The sequence below is a fragment of the Condylura cristata genome, unplaced genomic scaffold, assembly GCF_000260355.1.
Source record: "Condylura cristata isolate star-nosed mole 26May11 unplaced genomic scaffold, ConCri1.0 scaffold00008, whole genome shotgun sequence".
In the NCBI taxonomy this organism is placed as follows: domain Eukaryota; kingdom Metazoa; phylum Chordata; class Mammalia; order Eulipotyphla; family Talpidae; genus Condylura; species Condylura cristata.
The window spans coordinates 55,518,337-55,527,977 of record NW_004567109.1 but is presented as its reverse complement, the minus strand read 5'-3'; the positions used below and the strand labels follow the sequence as shown (position 1 = coordinate 55,527,977).

Below are 9,641 nucleotides of genomic sequence, written 5' to 3'. Positions count from 1 at the left end.
TCTGCATGAGTTCGATCCCCGCCTGCCCCGGAGGTGACCACATGGCGTGGCAGACCTCTCCTGACCCGCCTGCTGCTCCCCTTAGCAGTGTACTTTGTCGATCTGCCTATTCTGCTCCCCACTCTGTCTCTGGTGAAGCCTCTCGCCGCCCCTGAGCCTCTGGTCTGTACCCTGTTCTATATGCACAAATAAATAAATCTTTAAAAAAAAAATTTCTCCCAATCATTGGTTGTTTCCTTGTTTTGGTTAATCTCTCTTCTACTGTACACAAAGTTTTTAATTTGATGTAGGTCCAGCTGTTTATCACAATACTATCTACTTAATACATGTCTATTTCTTACTAGTGTCTTTTGATGAATGGAGGTTTTAATACAATGCAGCCCAATTAATTTTACTTTTAGGGTTAGTGCTTTTTGTGTCTAGTTTAAAAAATCTTGGCTCCACCTAAAATCTTACAAGTTTTCATTTACATATGTTCTAGTTTTACCTTTTATATTAAAGTCTATGGATCATTTTGCATTTTGGGGGCATAGGGTGTGAGGCAGTGGTAGAACTGGACGTGCACTTCCATTCCATGTAGATACCAGTTATAGATGGAACTGCTGAGAAGGCCCCTTGTGGGTGGCACTGGGATTTTAAGAGAAACTTGGGCGGGTCTAAGGAGTGGTATCAACTGCCATTGGTTCTAAACAGTCTCACTCTGAGAGGCTCCTCCTCCAGCACCCCACTTCGGCTGACACTACCCTCCGGAATAGATGACTTTATGCTTGGACAGGGTCTTACAGATCATGTGGTCAGCCATTGTTACTCTTTCGTTTTTATTAAAAGCTACATATAGGTAATGTTTAATTCTTCAGTAGGTTACAAACTTAGCTGGCTAAAACATTATTCCTCCAATAATTTCTTCCTCAGGTCACCCTTCCCAAAAGGCAGCTTTTTCCAACAAATGTACAGCTGAGAATGGCCATGGTTGAGAAATCTTCCTTCTCCCTCATGCTCAAACTTCTATCTAAAAACACATTCCACATGTGTTTACACATATTCACCACACTCATGAGCTCTTCGTGCATTCCACAGCCCACCTCCTCTACACCACACACCTACCCACTCACATGGCTAACACTACTCTATTCTCCAAGGGCTTCAACAACAACCAGTGTCTTAAAAATAGCAGAACATCTGGAGAACAATTCATCTTGTTACTATGCAAAGGAATGTGAGTGAAAATGTAACAGTTTAAACCTAGGATGATTTCATCAAAAATGAAAGAAATGGAATAGCCCATCCTGATGAGGGTGTTAGGAAAAAAGAATGCCCTTATCTCTTGACAATGGATGGATGGGTGGGTAGGTGGAGGGACAGAATCTTTCAGAAATACTCATCAATGTAGGAATCTGGACCAGAAGCTCAAAAGTACCCATGACCTTTCACTTTTGTAATCCTATGTATGGAAATGTATCTTTGGAAAATTATTACATAAGCAAAAAAGCAATGTGATGGAAGTTCTTACTCCTAGTTATCTATACTAATATATAAAGGGAAAGAGTCTAATAGGAATAAAGGCATTAGGTTACATTTGCTTTATGTGGTAAAATATATTGATACATCTATGTGATGTAACGTCTCTCAAACATTCACGATATGGCATGTAGAGAAAATAACAAAGCACATAACTTGGTCACTAGTTGGATTTTGATGGATGGAAATTGTCAGTGGGAATGCTGAACACTTGTGTGAGATGTTGAAAACAGGTTATATTATATATTTGGAAAGACTTCATTTTTGGTCATTGTATTTTGATTTACATCACCCTTCCGATTTCATCCTGTTATTTTCTTTCAGACTCACTATTGTCAGGCTTTTGTCTCCAATCCTTGTCCAAAATTGCCCTCCAAGGTCAGGGTCACTGGTGTCGCCCTGGCCATCAGTTAGCCCTCTTCATGTTCGATCTGTCAGAAGTATCTGACAACCCTTCCCTTGACACAGTCCGCTCAGACACCTCAGGTTTTCTGCCACTTCTCAAATCACTCCTCAGAGTCACATCTGGTTTTCCTCTTCCCCTCCCTCCCTTACTGTCTGGGGACACCATGCCTCATTCCCGAGTCCTCTTCTCTTAGTCCAGCTTCACCCCCTTGCATGCTACCTTTATGCCAACAATCCCCAAAACAATCCAAAGCCCAGTTCTCATTCCCAAACTCCAGATTCCCCTGTCAAACTGACCTGCAGCAGCTTCTCCTAGTTGTGTAACAGGCACACAGACTTGACATGTTGACATGTACAGATACTCTTGTTCGTCCTCCCTAAGCTCACTCTCTTGTAGTTTTCTCCACCCAGTTGAGGGCAGCGCCATCCCACCAGTTACTCGGGAGCAACAGGATCAAACTCTTCTCTCTCTTTCTCGCCCACACGTGTTCCATCAGCACGCCTTATGGGCTGAGCCAGCATCCACATTACCTCCATCCCTACTGCCTAGTCTGGGGCGCTGTCTTCAATCTTCTGGACTATTTCATTGTTTCTCACAACTCTCACTGTTTCTGTCCTTGTCCCATATTAAGACCTATTCTCAGCACAACAGCCATAGTCACTCTTTTAAGAGATAGAGTTGATTATATCACACATCTGCTAAAAACCCTCTGGTGACTCCCACTTCTCATGGAGCAAAAGCCAGGGAGAGAGCCCACTATCCTTTTTGTGCCCTGCTACTCTCTGGCCCCACGTTCTCCCTGTCTCCCTACTCACCCTTCTATACACACACCAGCCCCCTAGCTTCAATCAAACCTCACAGTCTTAGTTCTTTCTAGCTTCTCTACTTGAAATGTCCTGCACTCAAATCTGAGGTTCTCAACCACATCTTCTTCCTTAAGTATACCATAATCCCACTTTGCTTTCTCCTTTCTCCAACAACGCTGAAAATTTTCTAATCCATACAATCTGTTCATTTACTCTGTATATTTTCTTTTGCTGTTGTCTAAACGAAAGTTCTGTAAGGATAAAGATCTCTGCCTCTCGCTCTCTCACACATCCAAAGCTTTTAGAATAGAGTCTGACACATAGTCAGTGGTCAATAAGTATTTGCTACATGAATCTTTTGGATGGTGGATTCAAGTCATTGTTTAATTACATTGTGTCTATAACTTTTACGAGAATAACTTTAGTCGATGAATAATACACACACAGGATCTGTCTGGGTTCATGACTCCAAATGCTTGGGTCTCAGTGGTTATTGTCAAACTGCCTTTCTCTCCCTGGCTCTATATACAGAGGCGGGTACCTCCATCTACTGAGAGCACCTCTGAACCAAAATGAAACCAGGAACCTGACAGCTGGCAAAATTACCAGATGGATTACTGCTGTGGTTCCCATTTACTCACCCTTCCCCTACGCCCTATTTCTGCCATCATCCCCTCAGGAATACTCTCCTACTGCTTGCTACTCCTCCCTTCCAGCTCTCCAACAACTCCCAGAAGCACCTTAAAATCTTACTCTGTTATCCGATTTTAATGAGGGGGATGCACTCAGCAATTAGAAACAGGAAAGGACTGATTAGGGCTCCTGTACATCAGTGTTTAACCCAGCAAGCCATGCAGCCCTCCAAGCATTAACCTCATTCCCCATACACACTCAATTAGGCATATTTACTTCTCATTATCCAGTATGCAATCATGAGTGCTAATAAAAACCTCTGCTACCCCCAACAATGCAATTAATGCCATTAGCTGTCTCAAAGAAACTCCTCTACACTTTGGTGCCAACAACAGTGTGCTCATTCATGCTCTGATCCTGGCATTGCTGCACATAGACCCTTCCCTTTCAGCAAAGTGCACACCTACTATGTACCTTACAGGAATAAGGCCTGGGACAAGGGGTATGAATTCCTGCTCAAGAAGAACGTGCAGTAACAGTAAAGGGGCAACTCCTGAGGGCTGTGAGGCACAGAGCTATGGCCAGGTGCTACTGAAACTCAGTATAGACAAGCGCTACTGTCTACTCAAAGCAGACAGAGAAGCAAAATTTGGCTTCCCTGTGCTGTTCAAAGTCCAGCTCTGCCGTGTTTTAGTGTCGAGTGTGAGTAGTCAATTACTACCTCTAAATCCATTTATAAGCTGAGGATGATCATCTTAACATCCCAGAGGGCAGCTGGGAAGATTGAGTGGAGATGACGTCTGTCAAGTACCTCGCACAGCACACGACACAGAGTCCATGCTCAGTAGCTGCTAGGGAATGGGGGCCTGTTTCACCCTTCAGGCGTTGCCAGGCACAGCCCATGTCATTCCATTCTCTGTTTGTCTGATAGGATACAGGGAATCCTACAGTTCGGGACAGTAGGGCATGAGACAGAATAATCCTCTTTCCTCTGTAAACCTGGACAAATGCGGCAGCAAAGTTCAGAGGACAGGAATAGTGCTGGCCAAGAGGAGCACAAAGGATGAGGCCCACACACATATGTTCTCTTCCCAGCCAGTGGCTACGAGCTGGATTCCTCTCCCTGCCAGCTGACATGCTTCTCCCTCCTTTCCCAACACATCGTCCACTGTAGCCCCAGAGACTAAGATAGATATGAGGAGTCTTCCTCCTGGATCAGGACACCCACGTCAAGGGACAAAGGGAGGGAGGGCTGCTGCTACAATGAGCTCGCGACACATACATTCAGTCAGTTCTCTATAAGCATGTGCTCGTGGCTCCTGGGGACTGCCTGGGGCTCCGGCTGCTCCAAAATTGGCTGGGAACGACAGGAACACATCTACTTTTCATGAAAAACATCTGCATGCACAGAAATCGACATGTCAAAAAAGAATATGTGCATCTCTGCAAATACACACACATGACTAGGAACTTCCTGGAATGACACACAAGACATCATTAACTGTACTTGCCTCGATAAGACCGGGGATGGGTTGCAAGAGTTGGAGTCTTAGATTCTATTTAAAGTCCTTCTAAATTGTGATTTAAAACAGCATACATTATCTATCTATATCGACACTGACATCTCTAGCTAACATTATGTAAAATGAAACACAATCTGGCATCAAGAGCATCTGTTGGTAGTTCTTCCAGACTTGGGGTGGGTGTGGAGGGAGAGGAAGGGAAGAGGAGAGAGAGAGAGGACAGGTGAGGGAGGGCCAAGAACTTACTGGTGTTGTGGTCTATGAAGTAATCTCCAACCTGTGGGTCATACGCCTCTTCCCATCCTAGCGGCAACTCATCACTAATGCAGTCAGCAAAGGTGAGCGGTTTGGTGTACCTGGCAAGGAAGAGGAGAAAAAGACTCCATCACCTGTGGTCTCCAAGCCCCTGCTTCTGATGACCTCCCTGCTCCTCCCGGGTAGCTCCATGATTCAGAAGCTTTGGTCAGTGAAACAAGCTCTGCCATCCTTGTTGTCTGGGAAGGTGGACACATGGCCAAAGCAGCAGGACCAGATCACCCGCGGGGAGGCAGGGACTCTGAGATCCACTCTCAACTTGCTCCTAACCTGGGAGGGATTCAAGCAAGTCACCTTCTTTCTCGGGGCCTCTGTTTCTGCATCTCTGCAACTGGGGGGGGGGTGGGAAAGGGTTCGGTGGTCAGTTTTCTTCCTTCTGACCATGTGTCCAGCCACTCTGGCTTCTTCACATTCACCTCACTGGCCCATCCCATCCCTAATCGTCATCCTGGCTCTATCCCATGCTTGTCATGTCCGCTTCCCCTCTGGAAAGCTGACTCTCTGCAGCATCTACAATAGCAGATGTTCCATCCCCATGAGTTTGGCCGAAACAGCACTTATTTGCCTCTTGAGCCAGTTCCCAAATGCCTGTACCAGCCATTGCTGTCCTTTCCTAGGCAATCCAGGTCAAAATGATATTTTAGCAGTCACCACTCTCTAAGTCTCCACTCTGCAGCAGGGAGAAGCATGGTGATCTCCCAGTCTTCGGTGGGTAATTCAGAGAGACAAATCACCCAACAGAATGTACAGTGGTTTGTTCAGGTTGGAAAATAACGCAGAATATTTGTCAGGTATTTTAGTCAGTGTGCAGGGGGCCAGAAATTGAGACACAGAATGGTTAGCCTCAGTGGGCCCTCCAGCGAGGCCTTCGATTTCTCCCCATTGCTGCCCTGCCCAGTTATCTATTGTAACACTCTAGTCCTCTCTGCTCCCTACCTGCACTCAATTCTGGAAGCCCAGGAGGCAATTATTTATTCTAGAGGTTGGCAAGCCAAGGAACAATGGGACAGGATAAAAGACACCTGAGTGGTATCTAGGAGCCTGATCTGAGCTGCTCTATAAGACACAGGAAACTATTCCCTCTCTTCCCTCTTAGTTCCACTCCAAATCAAACTTAAAGTAAAATATATGGGGAAAAAACAAACACCAAACAAACCTCCGGTAGACAGAACTAATTTAGTTTAGGTTGCACAGTATGTCCAGGGTCAGGGTCTCGTATGTTGTGAATAATACTTACTGACTAAATGAAAAGGTAACTCCAAAGCTTTTGCTAATAAGGAATCTACTTCTGTATGATGGGGGACAATGAAGCCAGAGGTATATATGGCATGTACTAGACACAACACTTTATCCAGTAGTTCAATGGCATCACTTTTTCACTGTGTGAGTTTGACAATTTACTTAACGTCTCTGAGCCTCAGTATTTTTATCTGTAAAGGGGATAGTGCTGCAGGTTGGTGGTTAGCTTAAATAAGATCATGTTTGTAAGAAATTCAGCACAGATCCTCATGTAAAGGAGTGTTTGTAAAGCATTAGTTATTAATGTCTCCATTTCCCAGGAGGGGAAACCCAGGCCAAGAAAAAGGACACTTTCAAAGCTGGGATTTCAAGAAAGGCAATCTGTCTTTACAGTCCCTGCTGCTAGTGAAGAGGTTCTCTTGAAAGTTGATGACTTCACTGCATTGTCTGAATTCCATGGAAAACCACAAGCCTTGGGGTAAATGGAATCAAACTGGGGAAGACACAGGTGATTTCTTTGGCTCAGAATGTTCCTCATTCAGGAGCTCCTGTGCCAGTGTGGGTAAAGTTTCTACAAAGCTGCCTTTATCCCATTTGACCATTACCCCCCACAAGCTACTCAGACTTCAGAAGTAAAAGGCTACATACAAACCTCTGCTCTTCTGCCTCCTCAAACTTTCTAAATGGGTTGCTCCTGCTTCCTTACAAGAATGAAAACCAGCAACTCAGAGTCAAAGTTCCTCTAATATCATTTTATCCAACAAATCTGCAAAAGGATCACTGAAGAAAAACATACCTACAGGTTTCTCCTGCTATCTGAAAGTAGAACATTCCTATTAGGAATGATTTGGTAAGTTATTTTTTTGAGCCTGAGAAGGCTAAGGGGAAAAAATTCATATAAACAGTATCCCCAGACCTAAAAAATAACCTATCAAATCATCCTATATAGAAAAACCTACTTTCGAATTATAGGGGAAACCTGTACTCTTGCAGGGGAAATCAACCTATTTCTGAGGATAGACTAATCTCTTGGAGGCTTTTGCCAACCTCTCCTTCCAGTTCATTTCTTTCCCTGAACTGTTCTCCGAGAAGACCCACCTGCTTGCCAGCCTAACTGGGATAATAGGAATCATACTATACAGTTTTCAACCCAGAAAACCAAGGAGATAAATCCTTTCTTAAGAGCATCTCCAAAACCTATGTGCAGATCACCACCTTTCTAAATCTCTCCCTCTCCAAATCTCTTCCAAAGTAAAACATGTCATTAATGGTGCATCTAAGTAGAGGAATCCTATTTCCCCTATAATTGATGCTCAGTAACTATTTGTGCAGTGGGTGAATAGCACAATAAATAGCACAATAAATATGTTGAAGCCAAAAATAATGATGTAGTGTCATATAATTTGCTAGCTAACGTTGAAGATGAGCTAAGAAATAAACCAGTAAAAAATTACATTATGAGGGCCCTCCCTGGTGGCACAATGGGTTAAAGTGCAGCACTGCAAGCTGGCTGCAGCTGCTTCAGTGTGAGTTCAATCCCCAGCCCCAGAGGTGACCCACATGGCGCAGCAGACCTCTCCTGTCTCGCCCACTCCCCCCCTCAACTTCATCAGTTAGTCTGTTCTGCTCCCCACTCTTGTCTCTGGTGAGTCCTCTCACCACCCCTGCATGCATAAATCAATAAATCTTTTTTTAAAATTACACTATGAAAAACTTTGGTGAAAGAGAACAAGATACAGTCATAGTACAATATTTTGTTTATCTTTGTGTGTAGATGAGATACTGGGAAGACATGTATTAAAATCTTATCTGGAGGGCCTTCCTGGTGGAACAAGGGGTTAAGTCTCAGCAGCCACTACAACATGAGTTCACCCCCTGGCCAGGGAGGTGACCCACATGGCGCAGAGACCTCTCCTGTCTCTTCCTCTGCTCCCCTCAGCAGTGTACTTTGTCGATCTGCCTATTCTGTTCTCCATTCTGTCTCTGGTGAATCCTCTTACCACCCACCATGCACCTCTGGTCTATACCCCAGTTCTTTTATGCATAAATAAATAAAATAAATCTTTTAAAATGTTATCTGGATACAAAAAATATTTTTTTTCCTTTTTCCTATTTCTTTTTAATGGTCAAATATCAGCTGTAATTAAATTATTTAATAATGGTTAAATCTAGGTCTAGATAACCACACACATAGAGAGATATTCTCTGGCTGGGTAGCAGTTGCTCTTATTCCATTTCACAAATGCGAATACACATTCAACATCATGTAGTTAGTCACACTAGAAGTACAACATGAAGCCCCAGCGCCTGACTCCAAAATTTGAACTTTGTTAAAAAAAAAAATTAATAAGACCATATGAGCCCCGGAACAATCTGGAAGTCAGAGTAAGCGATGCCAGAGATAGGTGATGAAGCTGGCTTGGGGCTGGAGAGCTGGAGGGAACCTGAGCAGGTAAAAGGCACTGGAGCATAGCAGGCTGCGCCTTCAGGGCTCTATGACTTGGCAAGAAGATAGTCAATGCTCTTGGATAACCCAGAGCTGCTTAATAAAAAGGCAACTGAATGTTTCCCAGCCATCAAAGTCATCAACGCAAGCCATTCACTGAGCTCTCGCTCTGAGGAAGGAATCAAACACCAAAATATGTGCCAGTTTTCCAGAAAAACATTAACTCCACAGATTGTTCCAGTCTTAGATACTGAGAAACCAGAACGGAATGAAAGGTTAACTACAAATATCAGCAATATGATCAACATGTGGCTAGCCCACTAGGGCTGGCATTCTGGCACTTGCTGTGAGCACAGACTGTGTGCCCCACATGGATAAAGAGGAGACTCAAGGGGACTCAAAGTTCAAAGGAGAGAGCAAGCGGGAAGAGAAAGGAAGGCTTTGGGCTTGATATTCAGGGTGCCGTCGGAGAGAACGACCCAAAGGGCTGATCTCCTGACTTCCAGAGCTATTTCATGGGAAAAAGAAACACTTCTATTGGAAGACTATGCAACTTACAAGAAATCTGGACAGCAAGATTCTCTCGAGAACAAATGCCAAGAGGGAGATGAATTATTCAGTGTGCAGGGATGTGTCATTCAGAGAATCAGGATGAAGAAAAACTGCTTTTAGCTGCTCAAGGATTTAAACACACACATACACACACGTGCACACACTCACTTTTCCTGCCAGAGAGAGGACTGTCTGTTTAAACC

At 44.1% G+C, this 9,641-nt stretch overlaps 1 protein-coding gene across 1 annotated transcript in view; it reads right to left on the bottom strand.

Moving 5' to 3' along the window:
* Positions 1-5,235, bottom strand: part of WWC1 (WW and C2 domain containing 1) — an 83,460-nt gene extending 78,225 nt beyond the window's left edge. The window contains exon 1 of the mRNA XM_004679193.2: positions 5,133-5,235. The gene's annotated coding sequence lies outside the window, so the exon portion shown is untranslated. The remainder of the gene's footprint in view (positions 1-5,132) is intronic.
* Between the last annotated feature and the right edge of the window lie 4,406 nt (positions 5,236-9,641).